The sequence below is a fragment of the Thamnophis sirtalis genome, unplaced genomic scaffold, assembly GCF_051295495.1.
Source record: "Thamnophis sirtalis isolate CommonGarterSnake01/CBP01778 unplaced genomic scaffold, rThaSir2_p1.2 scaffold_4, whole genome shotgun sequence".
In the NCBI taxonomy this organism is placed as follows: domain Eukaryota; kingdom Metazoa; phylum Chordata; class Lepidosauria; order Squamata; family Natricidae; genus Thamnophis; species Thamnophis sirtalis.
The window spans coordinates 9,189,819-9,211,307 of NW_028261384.1; the positions used below are offsets into that span (position 1 = coordinate 9,189,819).

At 44.6% G+C, this 21,489-nt stretch overlaps 1 protein-coding gene across 1 annotated transcript in view; it reads right to left on the minus strand.

The window, feature by feature from the left end:
• Positions 1-21,489, minus strand: part of XYLB (xylulokinase) — a 158,861-nt gene that overhangs the window by 97,470 nt on the left and 39,902 nt on the right. The gene's annotated exons all lie outside the window — the stretch shown is intronic.

Consider the following 21,489-nt stretch of genomic DNA (forward strand, 5'->3'; position numbering starts at 1 on the left):
GGTCGTTAATAGAATCATGTGGTTGTTAAGTAAATCCAACTTTCCCTATTGACTTTGCTTGTGGGGAGTTAGCTAGGAAAGCTACAAAAGGTGATCACATGATCGTAGGGCACTGCAATCTTAGTCAGCACATTGTAATTGCCAAGTGCCTGAATCACAAGGCATGTGATTAAGCAATATTTGTTGATGTTAGTTGCGAAGTTGTGTCCGACCCATCGTGATCCCATGGACAACGTTCCTCCAGGCCTTCCTGTCCTCTCCCATCCTCTGGAGTCCATTCAAGCTCATGCCTACTGCTTCAGAGACTCCATCCAGCCACCTCATTCTCTGCCGTCCCCTTCTTCTTTTGCCCTCCATCTTTCCCAGCATGAGGCTCTTCTCCAGGGAGTCCTTCCTTCTCATTAGGTGGCCAAAGTACTTGAGTTTCCTCTTCAGGATCTGGCCTTCTAAAGAGCAGTCAAGGTTGATCTCCTCTAGGACTGACCGGTTGGATGGCCTGGCAGTCCAAGGGACTCGCAGGAGTCTTCTCCAGCCCCATAGTTCAAAGGCCTCCATTCTTTGGCGCTCAGCCTTCCTTATGGTCCAACTTCCACAGCCATCCATTGCAAGTGGGAAAACCATAGCCTTGACTATGCACACTTTTGTTGGCAGGGTGATGTCTCTGCTTTTTAGTATGCCGTCTAGTTTTGCCATAACTTTCCTCCCCAGGAGCAAGCGTCTAATTTCTTGGCTGCAGTCCCCATCTGTGGTGATCTCGGAGCCCAGGAAAATAAAATCTGTCACTACCTCCATTTCTTCCCCATCTATTTGCCAGGAATTGAGAGGGCCGGATGCCAAGATCTTAGTTTTCTTAATGTTGAGTTTCAAGCCAACTTTTGCACTCTCCTTCTTCACCCGCATCGAGAGGCTCTTTAGTTTCCTCTTCATTTTCTACCATTAGAGTAGCATCATCTGCATATCTGAGGCCGTTGATATTTCTCCCTGCAATCTTAATTCCAATTTGTGATTCATCTGGCCCCGCCTTTCTCATGATGTGCTCTGCATATAAGTTAAATAGGCAGCCTTGCTGGACTCCTTTTCCAATTCCTAAATTAGTGTTTCTGTGTTCAGTTCTCATTGTTTCTTCTTGACTCGCATGCACAGTCAAAAAATGTGAGGACTGGTCATAAATCACTTGTTTCAACAATGGCATAACTTCAAACGGTTGCTCAATGGATTTTAAGTTGACGGTTACCTGTACAGATTTTATCAAGGGAAGTAAGTGACTGCAAACCAAAGGTTACTGTAAAGGTCAAAGGAAACAAAATTCAATTCACAACCTCATAGCTACCGTATTTTTTGGAGTATAAGACGTACCAAGATTTTGAAGAGGTACATTTAAAAAAAAAAAAGGGTTTGCAATCTGCAGAGCTGCCAAACGCTCTGCATGCCTCATTTTTTATGAAAACCAGGGCATGCAGGGAGTTTGAGAGGACTGCAAAATGCTCCTGGGGGGCTGGGGGGGGGGCAAAAATGAGCAAAAAAAAGACCTGTTTTTCACAAAAATTGGTCTGTTTTTTGCTCGTTTTTACCCTCCCCAGCCCCCCAGGAGCACTTTGCAGGCCTCCCAAACCCTCTGCACGTCCATTTTTGCAAAAAGGGCAGGGTTTTGGGAGGGCAAAAATGTGGTATTCAGTGTATAAGACGCACCCAGATTTTCACTCTCTTTTTGAGGGGACAAAGATGCGTCTTATACTCCAAAAATATGGTATATATAGTGGGTGGAGAAGTCCAAGGCAAGGAAGTCTTTACCCATCTACTGGATCAATGCTCCTTCTTTGATCTTGCCTGTTTTCTTCCTTTACCTGAGGTCACCCATTGAAATATCTGACCTGAAATCCTCCTGGCAACTAAGTGAATTTTTCTATTCTACATCTGAGATCCCTCTATGTCTATTATTGCTACTTTTATTTTTGCGATCCAAGCTGTAAAGGACTGGAGATCAAGAAAGGCTTACGATAAGAGTTGGAGAAAATGTTGGCAGATATCCTTCTGCCATGAAATTTTAACCGCCCTTAGCTGTGCTGGAGTTTTTGTGAAGTCAGTGAGAAGCAGCCTGTCCTGGACTCTTAATCCAACGAGATCCAAGCAGACAAACAAACGTGGACATGACTTCGGGAAGATGTTCAGATGTGAGAAGAGCCTCAAAACTCTCCAGCAGAAGGACGCTCGTCATGACTATCAAAAATCTCAGTAATGTGAAAGCGAGGTTTAGTTCAATCATCTCCAACCATAAGCCTTCCAGATCTGAATTAATTCCAGATTTTGCAATCAACTGTTAGAGTCCCAGTGAATCTGAAGGGTTGCCACTGGACTGGAGGATGGGACTTAGAAAAAGGAAGGCCACCAGCACTCTTGGAAGCTTTCTTTGTAAGGGGAGGGGCTCGCTCACTCGCTCTTGTCTCTAGTCTTTAGCAGTGAAGCCAAGTATTTGTTTTTCCATTCCCTTCTCTTTATCTCCTGCTTTCTCAGCTTCAGATAAACTTCCTTCAAGAGACAGAGAGAGAGAGAGAGACATAAAGCGGGGGGGGGGGGGAGGAGATGGATAGAAGAAGAGAGAGAGAGGAGAGAGAGATGGAAGGAGAGGAGAGAGAGAAAAGAGATGGGAGAGAAAGACAGATAGAAGGAGAGAAAAGAGAGAGAGACATTGAAAGAGAGAGATGGAAGGAGAGGGGAGAGAAGAAATAGATGGAAGAGAGAGAGAAGAGAGGCAGAAATGGAAGAGAGAGGGGGAAAGAGAGAGAGATGGAAAGAGAGGGGAGAGAAGAGATAGATGGAAGGAGAGAGAGAGACATGGAAGGAGAGAGAGATGGAAGGAGAGAAAGGAGAGACACAGAGAGAGGGATGGAAGGAGAAAAAGGGGAGAGAGAGATGGAAGGAGAGGGGAGAGAAAAAAGAGATGGGAGAGAAAGACAGATGGAAGGAGAGAGATAGAATGGGAGAGAGATGGGAGATGGAAGGAGAGAGAGAGATGAAAGAGAGAGATGGAAGGAAAGAGATAGATGGAAGGAGAGATAGAGACAGAAATGGAAGAGAGAGTGATGGAAGGAGAAAGAGAAGGAAAGAGAGAGAGAAATGGAAGGAGATGGGAGAGGATAGATAGATGGAAGGAGAGAGACAGATGGAAGGAGAGAGACACAGAGGGAGAGAAGAGAAAGAGAGAAATGGAAGAGAGAACAATGGAGGGAGAGAGACAGATGGAAGGAGAGAGAGAGGGAGAGAAGAGAAAGAAATGGAAGAGAGAGAGAGATGGAAGGAGACAGGAGAGAGATACACAGAAAGAGAGAGAATGGAAGGAGAAAAAGGGGAGAGAGAGATAGAATGAGAGGCAGAGAGGAGAAAGAGAGAGGTAGAAGGACAGGGAGGGAGGCAGGGAGGAAGAGAGAGGGAGAGAGATGTGGGCAAATCTTTCCCAGTAGGTGTTGCTAGTTGTCGGATGTCCACAGAGCAGAAAGGAGAAAAGATAGTCAAACTGCAATTCCCAGAGGTTTATTTCTACCCTCCATCCCCATTGAATAAAGAAGCCTTAAATCTGCTCTTCCCTGGAATCCTGCCAGATCCCCAGTTCCTACTGGAAGAAAGAGACACTGAAGCCTCATGCCAACTGGCATGAGGCTGGGGTAGTTCTCCTGCCACAGACCAGAAAGCAATTAGCAGGCAGGCAAATTGCCACGGGCACTTGCTCGGTCCAAAACTGAGGATTATGAACATTTTCCAAGCCAGGTGGGAGTTATTTGACAGATCCTATCTTCTCCTCTATCTGCAGGGTACAGCCTTTCATCATTTAAATGATGCCTCTTTTAAAATGCAGCCCCTAATAACCAGCTGAAACATTCACAACCCAAAAATTGAGTTTTAAAGCTTTCGTTTGCCTGGCTAATTCAAAAGGAAACAGGAAGGAAAGAAGAGTACTGTATTTTTTGGAGTATACGACGCTCCAAAGTATAAGATGCACCTAGATTCTTTGGGGGGGGGGGAACAAGGGGGAAAAAATCTGCTTCTGCCTCCCAACAATTTGCCTCCTTGCAACAAACAGCAAACAGTACAGACAACATACGCTGTTTGCAGTATTACATTTCAGACTATACTTGTACAGATGCTGTTAAAATTAATGTGGCTTTCTGGAAGTGTATGTTATTCTCTGCTACTTAAAAGAAGATACAATAGCACCGGGCCTCTCCAGATCAAGCATTTATTTTATAAAAAGCTTCATTTTGTTAAGCTGTCTAGAACAATAATAGTCTTTAAAAAACTTAAGTCTATTAATTTGAACATCCTATAGGCATTTATAGCTATTGACTTACCTCCTTGCAGCGAACAGCCTGATTAGCACAAGAAAAAAAAAATCTGCCTCCCAGCAATTTGCCTCATGGAGCAAACAGCAGGCTTCACTTTCAGTTTCAGCGCCCTCCTGATCATCAGTTGTTTCAGGCTGCAGGGATTGCCAATAGCCTTTTGCAGCCTCCGCAAGCCCCATTTTGCCCCGTTTGCTGCAAGGAGGTAAATTGCTGGGAGGCAGAGGCCAAAGGGTGGGGGACGGTCATAGTCATAGTCATATCACTTTATTTGTATGCCGCCCTTTTCCCTGGGGGGACTCAGGGCGGCTCACAGTTCAAAGGGGGGGGGGAGGGACAAACAATTTACAACATAAAAGCACTACATCATTTAAGAACTCAACAGTCATACAATTCGAGTAGGGGTTAGAATCTTTAACCCCAGGCCAGCCGGGACAGCCAGATTTTAAGGGCGGCGCGGAAGGTCTGGAGGGTGGTGAGGGTCCGGATCTCCACGGGGAGTTCGTTCCAGAGGGTCGGAGCAGCCACCAAGAAGGCTCTCCTCTGGGTAGTTGCCAGTCTACACTGGCTGGCTGATGGAATTCGGAGGAGGCCTAATCTATGCGATCTTATCGGTCTGGTGGAGGTAATTGGCAGTAGGCGGTCTCTCAAGTACCCAGATCCAATACCATGAAGGGCTTTGTAGGTGACAAGTAGCACCTTGAAGCGCACCCGGAGATCAACAGGCAGCCAGTGCAGCTCGCGGAGGATAGGGGACGGTGAGGGGGTGGGGCTACATTCAGTGTCTGTACTCAAATTTTCACCCTCTTTTAGGGAGGGAAAAGGTGCGTCTTATATTCCGAAAAATACGGGTAATTCTGGAGACAGGGATAGAGATTCTTTGCAAGTAAGGAGTCACCTGAATGAATCTGAATGATTGTAGAGAGAAGGACAAAAAAAACAACTCCCACCCAGCACTATTAACAATTGTAGGATGAGGCCAAATAGAAGATTAGGGAATTGGAGACATGATAACAGTATTCCAATATCTCAGCGGCTGCCACAAAGAAGAGGAGGTCCATCTATTCTCCAAAGCCCCTGAAAGCAGGACAAGAAGCAATGGGTGGAAACTAATCAATCTAGAAATAAGAAGAATAATTAATCAATCAGAGGAATGGGTTGTCTTCAGAAGCTTTGGGTGTTCCAAAACTGGAGGATTGGACTAAAACAACGGTCACCATCGGGTAGTCTGTCAACCACTAGTGATCTGCACGAAAATTTTGAAAAATGATTGGCATTTTTTATATTGCACTAAACGCTATTTATATTTCTTAAATCATATTAGTGGTCCACGAGATTTAAAATTATGAATTTAGTGGTCCCTGAGGTCCGAAAGGTTGGTGACCCCTGGACTAAAAGACCCCCAAAGGTCCCGTTGTTCTGTTACTCTGTTATTGTATAGAAAGCAGAAAAGAAAACAGGAACTGATCTAAAGGGAATTGATCCCTTATGTTTAACACGAGTCTCCGATCATGAAAAGGAGAAGCAAAGAGGGCGAGTGCCAGCAGGTTCTGATAGGTTCTGGAGAACCGGTAGCAGAAATTTTGAGTAGTTCAGAGAACTGGTAAATACCACCTCTAGCTGGCCCCAGAGTGGGGTGGGGATGCAGATTTTGCAGTATCCTTCCCCTGGAGTGGGGTGGGAATGGACATTTTACAGTATCCTTTCCTTGGAGTGGGGAGGGAATGGGGATTTTACAGTATCCTTTCCTTGGAGTGGGGAGGGAATGAGGATTTTGCAGTATCCTTCCCCTGGAGTGGGGAGGGAATGAAGATTTTGCAGTATCCTTCCCCTGGAGTGGGGTAGGAATGGGGATTTTGCAATATCCTTCCCCTGGAGTGGGGAGGGAATGGGGATTTTACAGTATCACTTAACAACCAGCTTAGCAATAGAAATTCTGGTCCCAATTGTGGCTGTAAGTCAAGGACCACCAGTAGCCAGTAGATCTATGCCACTCTTCAAATCTGATATCCAAAAACTGTTCTAGATGATTCAGGAGAAAGAACACAGCACCTGCCTGCAATAAGCTTAAATAAATAGCTTAAATAAAACAGTGTTTCTCAACTTCAAGCTGAGTGGACCAACTCCTAGAATTCCACTAGCTGCCGAATTCTGAGAACTGAAGCCCATACATCTTAAAGTTGTCATGGTTGAAAAACACTGGCTTAAAATAATGTTTCTCTCGCCCAGAATTACATAGCAACTATCTAGTGCAGCCAAGGAGACCTCCCACTTCACCCCAAAGAATAGGCTGATTTAAAAGGGTGCAGATGGGTACCAATTCATACGCCTGCACACTCCAAACCACTTTTTGGAAAACAAATCTGAAGCGCTGAAAAAGCCTAATAAACCAGCCAATGTCAATCATGGAATTCTAGAAATGTGGACAGCGTTTTCTGCTTAATAATATGCTCTCTGGAAAGAGGAAGATAGCAAGGATAACACATAGCCAAGCAATTAAATAGATGGCTAACTCTCTTTTTTCCCCTCCTCTAATCCTTTGATCAAATTTATATAGCTGCCCATCTAATGAGAACTGACTCTAGGCGGCATACAATAGACAATAAAGAATACTTGTTTATAAAGCACAGAAATGTTTTCTAAAATGAATACAATCTGGGAATATCTCGTATATTTTTTGTCACGATTATTTTATCCTCTAGCTGTAAGTGTGCTAATTGTGAGTAAAAACAGAAAGTGTAATGGTATATTAAAGACTAATCAAATTTAATTTTGCTACAACATACACTTGTGTGGATCATGCTCATTTTATCAGGGGAAGGGGCGATGGGAGAAGGAAGAGGAAGAACATGGAGAAGGAACAAGGAGGAGGAAGAATATGATAGAGGAGGGGAACATGGAGGAGCAACATGGAAGAGGAGCAGCATGGAGGAGCATGGAGGAGGAGGAGGAGGAGGAGGAGGAGGAGGAGGAAGAACAAGGAGGAGGAGGAGGAGGAGGAGGAGGAGGAGGAGGAACATAATGAAGGAGAGGAACATGGAGGAGCAACATGGAAGAAGAGGAACATGGAGAAGGAGGAACATGGAAGAGGGGAAACATGAAGGAGGAGGATCATGGAAGAGGAGGAATATGAAGGAGCAATATGGATGAGGAGGAGGAGTTACAGGGACCAGGAAAAAGAAGAACATGGAGGAGAAGGAGGAGGAATATGGAGCAATATGGAGAAGGAGGGGGAGGGGAGGAGGAGAAGGAAGAGGAAGACATGGAGGTGGAGGAATATGGAGGAACAACATGGAGGAGGAATATGGAGAAAGAAAGAAAAGAAGAAAGCGGAGGAGGAGGAATATGGAAGAGCAACAGAGGAGGATAAAAAATGGAGATGGAGGAAGAACATTAACTACAAGGAACATGGAGAAGAAATGAGGAGGAGGAAGAACATGGAGGAGGATCATAAAGGAGCAATATGAAGGAGGAGGAGGAACATGGAGAAGGAAACCTAGAAAATTTTGCCCCAGGAAACCTAGAAGTCTTGAGAGAATTCCTCAATGGTTTTAATAGATAAATTGCAGAGATTCTTGCTTGCCTTCAAAAGTTACAAGCCCATAATCATGTGAATTTTTCCCTCTTGAGAACTGGAGCTTAACAATTGTTTGGAGAAGATAAAGAAGGGAGAATGGAGAAGAAAACTCCAAATCCTGCAAATCAACATGATTATTTTCTTTCTAAATGTACATGTCTTCAAGAGCCCAGGGTTATAAAACCCAGGATAAAGATATTTTCCAGTCTGACCAATGCTAACTCCTTGAACCGCAGCATTCCTAACATGCTGGTTTCGTGCAAAATTGACAACTCTTCACTCATAAAGTATGTATGAGTTAAGAGATTGTTTTCGTCTATTACATCATCCCACCAGCACCTAAAAGCAATGATATGGTTTTCCAATGAACAGGAAACCAAGGAGAGAAAAACGAATGAACCCATTAGATGCCTGACAGCATGGCTGTAGATTTCTTCTGTGGAAGCATGGAACAAATTAGGAAAGAGCTAATTAATTAAATTCATTTGATTTGCATGGAACAAAACTGATGATGTTTAATAAACTGAATCTTGTTTTACCCATCGTTATACTCCAGCAAGCCACATAGTAGGGATTTTTTTTTTGAGTTGAACACAGGTAATCCTCGACTTATAACAGTTCATTTAGTGACCATCCAAGGTCACTTAAGGGACTTATGACCGTTTTTCACACTTACGACTGTTGCAGCATTTTTTGGCCTGAAAAAGTGTTTACTTCCAGTTTCTGGTAAAAACACCTATTGCAAACAATAGATTCGCTTAACAACTACGGCATTCAATTAATGACTCTGGGTTTGCTTAATGGCCATGATGATTCATTTAACAACAACTGCAAAAAATATCCTAAAATCAGGTCAGTCATATGATGACCCACTTAACAACCAACGTGACTTATGACCATAGTTCCTGCTCAATCATGGTCATAAGATGGAACAGTGTACTCAATAGTATTTTTAACAGCATCTTAGTATCTTTAAATAGTATCTTTATTTACTATTACTACAGACCTCTGTGGATAACGGTTCCACCACAAAACCGCGGACGACAAAATCGCGGTCGACGAAAGCGCGTATGTGACATCATCACAGCGCGACGAAAAAGATCGAAAAATGTAAAAATAAAGCGAAAACCTTCCCCTAACCCCCCCAAACCTAACCCTAACCCTAACCCTAACCCTAAACCTAACCCTTAACCTAACCCTAAACCTAACCCTAAACCTAACCCTTAACCTAACGAAAAACCTAACGCTAACCCTTAACCTAACGCTAAACATAACGCTAACGCTCTAAACCTAACCCTAACCCTTAACCTAACCCTAACCCTAACCCTTAACCTAACGCTTACCTTTATGTGAATCGGCTTGCTGTAATTTAATTTTTATTTCAATTTTTCGATCTTTTTCGTCGCGTTGTGATGACGTCACATACGCGATTTTGTCGACCGCGCTTTTGTGGAACGCGGTTTTGACGGGTCACGGTGGATAACAATAGATACTAGTTTTTATTCTTATAAATGTACTTTGTAATGTTAGGTTTTTGTTTATTTTGAAAGAAAGTGTTTATTAATTAGGTCTAAATCTCCATTCTATCAAGACAAGAAACTCTCTGAACTCTGCTGATTTAAAGTTGACTAGAAGTGTCCAAACAGTGCTAGAAAGAGGAGCTTGGCACCTCAGCATGTTGAATGAGAAAAGGCAAAAGAAAACACAGCACATCTGTAACAAATCTGCAGAAGCCAGAAATTTTCTCATTGTTAAACAAGGCAAAATCTTTGCTTTGCTTTGAAGAAAGTGAAATCCCAGAGTGATATGCAAGCAGAAACTTCCCTCTATGATCCTAATAAAGTGTTGGGGAAAAACCACAATTATTATGCAAATAATAAAACTAACATATAGCAAGCTGATTAAGCAGTCTCATTAAAGCAGCTGCATTTTTCCTGAGCACATATGGATGTCTTCTGCACTGCTTGCTGCACAATCTTAGGAAAAGGTGCATTTGCCCTATTTTGTTTGTTCGTCTATCAAACCTGCAAGCAAGCAAGCCATCTTGACAAAGGCGACTCTCAACTAAAGTTATGTGTCTGTCATTGAAGCACTCCTCAAATCATTTCCTAACATTTTAATCTGAATTGCGGAAGAGCCCTAAATCAGGAGACTGGAAGCATCATTTATGACTAATAAAAGTTATTAAAAGGCCAGGGAGAAGTACAGAACATTCATCCCCACTTTATCTCCCATTAATTGGCCAAATCACCACTGAATTTGGGTTTTCGAAAATTTAGTTGCTTCCAAACTTAGCTGGCCCATCTCATGAAATCTGTGAAGACGTACAAGCATCCATAGCCCTTAGAAGGAAATGGTCTAGCAGGAAAAATTTAGGAACAGAGATAAATTAATTTCTAGCCTAGCCAAGCTTTTAGTCACCTTCGGATGAATTGCTGCTGAATCCTTACATCAATACCTCCTTTGAAAGACAATTAGTTATCAAATGGTAGTGTAGTAGTGTAAATACCAGAAGTGGTATTCAGCTGGTTCGGAATGGTTTGGGCGATCCAACTGATCAGTTGGCCCTGCCCACCCACTCCCGCTCTATCCTGTCCTTTACTTCCTCCTTTCTACTTCATCTCAATTGCGCGGCACAGCTGATTCCCTCTCCCCGCCCCCCAGTCGCGGTTCTACTTTACCATTGCTGATTTGGAAGATAAGCAGCCTGAGCATCTAAATCCTCCACTTTTAGCACTGCATGCAAACGCTTTAGGCATGTGTGCGTGCAAAGCACACACTCATCGAACCGGTTGCTAAATCATCAGCATCCCATCCCTGGTAAATACCCGAACTTTATAAGGAGTACTGAAATTATTCTTGATCAAGTTGGGTTTGCAAATCGAATTGTGGTGGGATTCCCAGGAGGGAGGGAGGGGCTGCATCCAAGAAGGACAAGAGACAGCAAAGTTTAGATAATTTGGTTGGGGAAAAGACAGTTAAGGAGGCTCTTCCCTAACCATACCGGTAGTCCTCGACTTACAGCAGTTCATTTAGTGACTGTTCAAATTTACAGCGGCACTGAGAAAAGTGAGTTATGACCATTTTTCACAGCTACAACCTATGTATCGGCGCCATGCTCAGGTGATCCAAATTCAGATGCTTGGCCACTGGTTCATACTTATTTGAGATTTGAGATTTTGAGAAGTTTATTTATATGCCGCCCTTTTCCCTGGGGGGACTCAGGGCGGCTTACAACTCGAAAAGGGCGGGGGAAACAAACATTTAACACGTAGGACAGTACGTCATTAAAAACACAACATTCATACCATTCAGGTGGGTTACAGTCTTTAGCCCCAGGCCTGACGGGATAGCCAGATTTTGAGGGCTGTGCGGAAGGTCTGGAGGGTGGTGAGGGTGCGAATCTCCACGGGGAGATCGTTCCATAGGGTCGGAGCTGCCACCGAGAAGGCTCTCCTCCGCGTGGTTGCCAGTCGACATTGACCGGCAGATGGGACTCGGAGGAGGCCTAATCTATGGGATCTAATAGGTCGAGTGGAGGTGATTGGCAGTAGGCGGTCTCTTATGACCGTTGCAGTGCCCTGTGGTCACGTGGTCCCCTTCTGCGACCTCCTGACAAGCAAAGCCGATGGGGAAGCTATAGGCAAGAATGAATAAAGGGAACTGATCAGAATGTAGAGGTGGTCCCTGACTTACAACCATTGTTTAGTGACCATTCAAAGTTACAATGGCACTGGAAAAAAGTGACAACCAATTTTCAAACACTGCACCATTCTCAAAGTCACGTGATCAAAATTTGGACACTTGGCAACTGCTTCTTATTTAAGACAGTTCCAGTATCCTGGAATCACAATAGAATCCCTTAGGCCACCAGGCTCAAAATTTTGGGCTTGGTCAACCTGGAATTGCGCCGCCTAAGGTCTGATCCTAAGCACAGTATACAAAATTGTCTGCTACAACGTCTTACCTGTCAACAACTCTTTCAGCTTCAACCTCAATAATACACGGATAAACAATCGATACAATCTCAAGGTTAACTGCTCCAAACTCGATTGCAGAAAATACGACTTCAGCAACAGAGTGGTCAACGCCTGGAATGCTCTACCTGGCTCCGTTGTTACATCCTCAAAGTCTCAAAGCTTCAACATCAAACTGTCTACCGTGGATCTCACCCCATTCCTAAGAGGTCCGTAAAGGGGGCGTGCATTGGCACACCAGCGTGCCTACCGTCCCTGTCATACTGTCCCCATTTATTTGTACTCATCTCCTTCATTCATGTCCATGTTTATACTTATACCTGTTACCTTGCACGTTTGACTACATAAATAAATAAATAAAGTAATCCCCTTCTGCAACCTTCTCACAAAGTCTCGCAAAGTCCATGGGGAAACCTCGTTCATTTAGCAACCATATTGCTAACTCTTTAACAACTGCAATGATTCACTTAGCAACTGTGGCAAGAAAGGTCATAAAATGGCCCACTTAGAAACTGTCACGCTTAGCAACAGAAATTTTGGGCTCCATTGTGGTCATTAGGTTGAGGACTGCCTGTGCTTCTTTGTCCTTGGAGACCTGACAAGAATATAATTAAATGAATACTAATAGCAAAGGAAAACCTTCTTAAGCACAGCCTATACTGGAATCACCCCTTGTTTAATTTTCAGCACACGTTGCCCAACAGTTTAATCAGGGAGAATGTATTTCCAGTGTAAAGCATTTTATTTTAACCTACTGTGAACTCTGGTTCTTCTGAGCCTGCATGTGTGTGTGAGAGAGAGAGACTCATACACACATTCACAAGAACAGAAAGCGGGGAAAGATCCATTCTTCTCAGTTAAACATTAATTAACTACCATTCTAATGGAGCTATGCCCCAAAGTTTCACGCTAGAGGTCATCCGTCAGTTCTTCGCAGCCAGTGGGTGTAACAACGAAATAACAGAAAAGCATCGCTTCCCAGCTCAAGGTTCATCAACAACTACAAATCAGGTTCAGTGACTGGATGAACAGTGGATTCAATAAGAGGATGAACAAAGGAAATCAATAAATAGATAGAAAGGATACACTATCTCCCAGCAAACCCTATTGATTTATTGCTGAAGTAGGCCCAGAAACATAGATGTACTTATATGAGCAGGATTACAGCAAACACCAGGTAGGCACGTTTAATGTACCTAGCTACCCTTAGCTGGGGCGCGGTGGCTAAGACACTGAGCTTGTCGATCAGAAAGGTTGGCAGTTCAAATCCCTAGCGCCGCGTAACGGAGTGAGTTCCCATTACTTGTCCCAGCTTCTGCCAACCTATCAGTTCAAAAGAATGTAAAAATGCAAGTAGGAAAATAGGGATCACCTTTGGTGGGAAGGTAACAGCGTTCCGTGTGCCTTCAACATTGAGTCATGCTCAATGAACATGGGAGACATGACATGGAGACGTCTGCGGACAGCGCTGGCTCTTCAGCTTTGAAACGGAGATGACCACCGCCCCCAACTAGCACATATGTGCAAGGGGAACCTTTAGATTTGGATTGGATTTGGATTTTATTCAATTTGTAGGCCGCCCTATTCCCCGAAGGGACTCAGGGCGGCTGAACAAAGCCAAGGGAGGGGAAATTACAAAAAGTGAGACAAAGACAAACAAACAATACAAACAGTTTAAAAGCACAACAGACACAGCAAATTCGAGTAGGGGGGGGGGACTCAACCCCAGGCTTGCTGGGACAGCCAGGTCTTCACGGCCGTCCGGAAGGCCTGAAGGGTGGAGAGGGTCCGAATCTCCACGGGGAGCTCGTTCCAAAGGGCCGGGGCAGCCGCAGAGAAGGCCCTCCTCCGAGTAGTCGCCAGCCGACATTGGCTGGCAGATGGAATACGGAGGAGGCCTAATCTGTGGGATAGAATGGGTCTGTGGGAGGTAATCAGCAGAAGGCGGTCTCTCAAGTACCCAGGTCCAATACCATGTAGGGCTTTATAAGTAATAACTAGCACCCTGAAGCGTATCCGGAGACCAATAGGTAGCAAGTGCAGCTCACGGAGGATAGGTGTAACGTGGGTGTACTGGGGTGCACCCACAATCGCTCGCGCGGCTGCATTCTGGACCAGCTGGAGTCTCCGAACACTCTTCAAGGGCTGCCCCATGGAGAGCGCATTGCAGTAGTCCAGTCTTGAGGTCACGAGGACATTTAGACTTTTTTTTTTTTTAGACATTTTATTAGGATTTATAGGCCGCCCTTTTCCCTGAGGGGACTCAGGGCGGCTTACAATCACAGGGAAGGGGGTGCAATACCAAAAGACAAACAATATGTGAACAGAATAAAATAATAAAACACAACTTGCATTCAACAGTCAACACTCGGGCGGGTAAATTGGGAACCTATCCCCAGGCCTGATGGGAGAGCCAGGTCTTAAGGGCTGTGCGGAAGGTCTGGATGGTGGTGAGGGTGCGAATCTCGACGGGGAGGTCGTTCCACAGGGTCGGAGCTGCAACAGAAAAGGCTCTCCTCCGTGTAGTCGCCAGTCGACATTGACTGGCAGATGGGATTCGGAGGAGGCCCAGTCTGTGCGATCTGATCGGTCGGAGGGAGGTAATCGGCAGAAGGCAGTCTCTCAAGTTTACCTTTATCCTTACCCTTAGCAGATATTCAAACATTAAGGGGGTTCAGCTCTTCTCAGTTCTTGAATGGCATATTACCTTAAAACCCAGAGCATGGTAGTCTAGAAGTTGTTCTCGACTTACGACTGTAATGGAGCCTCTTCACTAACTCGTAACTAATGATAGTTGTAAACTGGTTGGTCATGTGACTGATCCAATATTACAACCATTTTTGCAGTAGTTATTAAGCAAACCCACAGTTGTTAAGCAAATGCCGTGGTCGTCAAGAGAAGCTCGCTATGGATACGGGTTTTGCCAAAAAAAAGCAGAAGTTCCAGTTTTTGTCCAGAAGACCATTGAAAAATGCAATCCCATGGTTTCAGAATGTTGAAGATAATGTCCCAAAGTCAACTGGGTTTTCTTGAGAGAGTTTTTCCTTTCGCTTTTCACCCAAGAAGCTTCTTCAGTTCTAACTGAAGACACTGAAAGGGCTGCAAAAGAAACCATGTTGCAAAAATACTCGAAATTCAATCACGTGACCATGGAGTGGGGAGGGCTTGGCCATTTGAGCTTCGAATTTGGGTGCTTGGATTCAAAAAAATTTACTACCGGTTCAGTGGGTGGGGTGAGGCTTCGTGGGCGGGGCAGGTGAAGGATACTGCAAAATCCCCATTCCCTCTCCAAACCAGAAGGATACTGCAAAATTCCCATTCCCTCCATACTCCAGGGGAAGGATACAGCAAAATCCCCATTCCCTCCTTACTCCAGGGGAAGGATACAGCAAAATCCCCATTCCCGCCACTCCAGGAGAAGGATACAGCAAAATCCCCATTCCCGCCACTCCAGGGGAAGGATACAGCAAAATCCCCATTCCCGCCCACTCCAGGGGAAGGATAGTGCAAAATCCCCATTCCCTCCATATTCCAGGGGAATGATACAGCAAAATCCCCATTCCCTCCTTACTCCAGGGGAAGGATACTGCAAAATCCCCATTCCCTCTATACTCCAGGGGAAGGATACTGCAAAATTCCCATTCCCTCCGTATTCCAGGGGAAGGATACAGCAAAATCCCCATTCCCGCCCATTCCAGGGGAAGGATACTGTAAAATCCCCATTCCCTCTGTACTCCGGGGGAAGGATACTGTAAAATCCCCATTCCCTCCGCACTCCTTGGGAAGGATATTGCAAAATCCCCATTCCCTCCCACTCCAGGGGATGGATACAGCAAAATCCCCATTCCCTCCACACTCCAGGGGAAGGATACTGCAAAATCCCCATTCCTGCCGACTCCAGGGGAAGGATACTGCAAAATCCCCATTCCCTCCATATTCCAGGGGAAGGATACAGCAAAATCCCCATTCCCTCCTTACTCCAGGGGAAGGATACTGCAAAATCCCCATTCCCTCTATACTCCAGGGGAAGGATACTGCAAAATTCCCATTCCCTCCATATTCCAGGGGAAGGATACAGCAAAATCCCCATTCCCGCCCACTCCGGGGGAGGGATACTGTAAAATCCCCATTCCCTCTGCACTCCGGGGTAAGGATACTGCAAAATCCCCATTCCCTCCGCACTCCGAGGGAAGGATACTGCAAAATCCCCATTCCCTCCGCACTCCAGGGGAAGGATATTGCAAAATCCCCACTCCCTCCCATTCCAGTGGATGGATTCTGCAAAATCCCCATTCCCTCCGCACTCCTGGGGAAGGATATTGCAAAATGCCCATTCCCTCCCACTCCAGGAGAAGGATAGTGCAAAATCCCCACTCCCTCCACACTCCAGGAGAAGGATAGTGCAAAATCCCCATTCCCTCCACACTCCAGGGGAAGGATACTGCAAAATCCACATTCCCACCCTACTCCAGGGGAAGGATACTGCAAAATCCACATTCCCACCCTACTCCAGGGGAAGGATACTGCAAAATCCCCATTCCTTCCCACTCCAGGGGAAGGATACTGCAATAGCCCATTCCCTCCGCACCCCATTAACCTGCTTTCCAGCTCCCTTCTCCTGTGCAGGGCAACAGAAAAAGACCCAGCCTATTAGCTGGACTCCGATCAGATGAGAGGCAGCGAATAGATGGGGGCGTGGCCAGTCAGAGGTGGTATTTGCCGGTTCTCCAAATTACTCAAAATTTTCGCTACCGGTTCATCAGAACTGGTCAGAACCGGCTGAATACCACCTCTGAAGTAGCCTCAGGGGGTTCCACCACAAATGCGCGTACGACAAAAGCGCATGTGACTAAAGCGCGGTGACAAAACCACGCCGTCAAAACCGCGGAGACGAATGAGTGCTGAAGTGCGCCGACAACAGCGCGCCGACAGAAGCGCGCTGTAACATAACCCTAAAAATAACCCTAAACCTAACCCTAAACCTAACCCTAAACCTAACCCTAAACCTAACCGTAAACCTAACCCTAAACCTTACCTTAACTTAAATCGCGCTTCTCTCGGCGCGCTGTTGTCGGCGCGCTGTTGTCGGCGCGCTTTTGACATCGTGGTTTTAGCGCCGCGGTTTTGTCGGCACGCTTTTGACGTTCGCGGTTATGTCGTGCCACGGCCTCAAGGTAGACCCATCATAACTTCACTCTAACACTTACTAAGGATTGGATTGAGGGGGGGGGGGAATCTAGAAAAAAGCAATAGGAAACCACTTCTGTAGTCTTAGCAAGGAAGCCAAATCAATGTGTCCGAGTATTTATCAGGAATCTGGTTCAAATCAAAGGGGACTTTATCAGTGATGGACAAAGAGATATGAAGATGGCAACACCTGCTTTTTTCCAGCAGTTGATGGCAGATCTGGAACTGGCTGGATCATCCCTGACAGATTCCCCGGTCAGAACCTTCCCATGTGTGGGAATGAAGGAATCAGATTTTCAAATAATTTGAAAAGTCTGGGAAGCTTTTTCTATTCTTTTCTTGGAAGACTTTAAATAAAAATCCTTCCAAGATTTCTGTTTATCTACATACAGTATTTTCTCTTCAATCATGTCTGATTCTCAGAAACCGCACAAAGGAATCCTTGGGACTTTTCAGAAGCGGATTGCCATTGCCTCTATCCTAGGTTGAGGTAGAAGAATGAATCAGGGTCACCTGACTAGTTTTATACCTAAAGCAGAACTGGAACTCAGAATCTCCCGAATTCTAGCCTTTACCCCCTACACCAAACGGGCTCTCATTCAGTTGTGAAATCTATTTTTTTTTGCCCACTGGTTCTGTGGGTGTCGCTGGGGTGTGGCTGGTCATGTGACTGGGTGGGCGTAGCCAACTTTTTTTCACTTTTTAAAGCATTTTTCCCCTGCTGGTTTGGGCGAATAGGCAGGAAAAAAATGCTTTAAAAAGTTTTTTTAAAAGCTTCCAACGATCACGGGGCTCACAATTGATCCACGGGATCATCGGAAGCTCTCTTTTTTTCCACTTTTTAAAGCATTTTTTCCTGCCCAAACCGGCAGGAAAAAAATGCTTTAAAAAGCAGGAGGGAAAACTTCCCACGATCACGCGGGTGATCCTCAGAAGTTTTTTTTTTACTACTAGTTAACAGAACCAGGGACAATTGTCCCTAACGGTTTAGTTGAACTGTGCCGAACCGTGAGGATTTCACTCCTGCTCTTATCCCTTTTGTTACTTCCACGCAATAGTAATTGGTGGATCAGAAAAGTAAGATTCTTTCCAGCAACCTGACCACACAAGTGTCTCTTCTACTAAAGTAACGGATTATTTTCCCAGTTCTGTTTTTTAACTTTGCCAAAGAACAGAGCAATAAAAAAAAAAATCAAAGTCAGAGGCAAATTGGATCACTTTGAGGATTCGGTGGACACTGGATTCGTGAGTAGGAAATTAATACATCTCCAGCCTAGAAGGATGTTACTTGTGGTTGATTCGGAAAGGACAATAAATCAAATGACACATTTAAGTCGATTAGTCTCAAGTTTCTTGCTTTGAAAAAAACCCACACAGAATAATCAAAAATATGCCTAATGCTTTGGGGCACTTCTTTCCACAAAAATAAATAAAAATCAATCAACAGAAGTACAAAATATTCTATAGGAAGAGATTTGCATCTCCTGGAAATGGATTAAACTTCATTCCAGATTCTTCGATTGTGATACACATTGTCCGGTTGAGTTTACTGGATTTTTTTTAATAGCATTCTCTTCCAGAAGAAATTCCCTCTTATCTTTAATTATGGTTAAATACCACCTGAGTAGCCACTTTACCAATGCAAATGCTATGCATAATTCCCTCTTCCTCAGGATTGAAAGGTAATTAGCAAAACAATAATGGTTTGTATTAAATGTAAACCAAATAGTAGCAATAGCACTTAGACTTATATGCCACTTCACAGTACTTTGCAGCCCTCTCTAAGTCGTTTACAGTCAACATTTTGCCCACAACAATCTGGGTCCTCATTTTACCCACCTCAGAAGGAGGGAAGGCTGAGTCAACCTTGAGCCTGGGGAGATTTGAACTGCCAAATTGCTGGCAGCCAGCAGGCAGCAGAAGTAGCCTGCAATACCGCATCTAACCACTGCACCATCATGGCTCTGTACAGGTAGTCCTCAATTTCAGACCACAATTTCTATTACTAAGATAGGTGGTTGTAAAATGAGTCATATTTTACAATCTTTTTTATTATAGTTGTTAAGCAAATCATTGCAGTTGTTAAGAGACTCACATGGTCATTAAGTGCATCTGGCTTCTTCCATTGACTTTGCTTGTGGGAAGCCATTTGGGAGATTGCAAACGGCAATCACAACACCTTTGGGACACTTCAACCATTGTAAATACATGTTGCTGCCCTAATTCTGATCACGTGACCATGGGAATGCCACAAAGACCAGTCACGAAGCGCCCTAATTCTGATCATGTGACCGTGGGAATGCTGCAAGGACCAGTCATAAGTTACTTTTTCAGTGCTTCACTATATTTTACATTGCCACAATGTAAAAAAGATGTGGAGACTCTAGAAATAGTGCAGAGAAGAGCAACAAAGATGATTAGGGGACTGGAGGTTGAAACATATGAGGAACGGTTGCAAGAACTGGGTATGTCTAGTTTAATGAAAAGGACTAAGGGAGACATGATAGTAGTGTTCCGATATCTCAGGGGTTGCCACAAAGAAGAGGGAATCAGACTATTCTCCAAGGCACCTGAGGGTAGAACAAGAAGCAATGGGTGGAAACTAATCAAGGAAAGAGGCAACTTAGAACTGAGGAGAAATTTCCTGACAGTTAGAACAATTAATCAGTGGAACAGAAGTTGCCTCCAGAATTTGTGAATGCCCCAACACTGGAAGTCTTTAAGAAGATGTTGGATAGCCATTTGTCTGAAACGATATAGGGTTTCCTGCCTCGGCAGGGGGTTGGACTAGAAGACCTCCAAGGCCCCTTGTAACTCAGTTATTCCTGTTATAAATGAATGGTCAAAGACTATCTAAATTGGTGTCCTCTTTGCCTTCAGAAGTGATTACCATAAGATTTGTTGATGGGCGCTGCCTTGGATGGTTTCAGAAGAGGGCTGGAGGAATTTCTGGAGTGATCGAGCTACTTGTACCCCTCGACCACAATAGGGCAAAAAATTCCTGTTGCTAAGCAAGACAGTCATTAAGTAAAATTTGCTCCATTTTACAACCTTTCACGCTACAAAAATTGTTAAGCAAATCGCTACAGTTGTTAAGTTAATAATATGGTTATGTGAATTTGGCCTCCTCATTGACTTTGTTTGTCAAAAGGTCACAAAAATTATCCCATGACCTGGGGTCACTCCCAGTGTCATAAGTATGAGTCAGTTGCCAAGGGTCTGAATTTTCGATCACATGACCGTGGGAACGCTGCAACGGCCGTAAGTGTGAAAAACGGTCACCTTTTTTCAGTGCCATTGTTAACTTCGAGCGGTCACTATACGAACTGTTGTTAAGTCGAGGGTTACCTATTACTAGTCTGATTGTTATTCCTGGTTTGAAGGTAGCTTCTAATATTAATTTCAGAGAAAGAGTAGCAAAAGTGTGAAATGCTGCCATCTTCTGGTTGTGAACAGAAACGTCTGCTGGGTGCTATAAAAACAAATCTGGATTAAGATGGAGCAATTTAGCAGGGCTGGTCTAGCGTTCTTCTGATCTTACACAGTAAAAAAAAAGAAACTGAATCGGGGGGGGGGGGAATTGGACACCGTTTCGGGTCCAGCTGTGTTAGACACTTCCAAGAAAAAAGGGCAACGACACCAAAAAGGAACAAAACAATAAATACATCTTCTTGGAAGAACCACAACGTTTTTGCAGCCTGACACACTTTCTGCAAAGCCAGCCAGATGCAGGCAGCCAGTCCACAGAGCTTCAGAGAAAGAAAGAAAGCTTAGCCAGAAGTCTGCAAAGACACATTCTGGATTCAGAGCCAAGGGCTCAAACCACAAAGAAGGAAGTGGGTTTAATGGGGGGTGGATGGGGGATGATTTGTTCAACATGTATATTAATTAAAGTTAAATGAGGTTAATATTCATCCATTTAAACATGCTGACCTACTTAACTAGGCAGGATACAAGCAGTCCTCTACTTACAAAAGTTAGCTTAGTGGCCATTCAAAGTTACAACAGCGCTGAAAAAAAGGGACCTCTGATTATTTTTCACACTTATGACCAGAGGTGGTATTCAGCCGGTTAAGACCAGTTCGCCCAAACTGGTAGTGAGAATCGCGGGTGGGACTACCCACTTGCCCCAGCCCTATGCCATCCTATTTAGGCATGTTTTTGAGGCTGGGCACATGCGTGGAAGGCACGCGTGCAAGCAAAGCACAGGTACACAAGGCCGGGCAATGTATGGAAGGGGTGCGGGTGCCCACAAAGTGGGCGGGTGAACACAGAGTGGGCGGGCGCAGACAAAGCGGATGGGGGTGTGCGGTGAACCGGTGGTAACAAAATATGAAACCCACCGCTACTTATGACCGATGCAGCATCCCCATGGTCATGTGATTTGCCTTTGGATGCTTGATAACTGACTGAC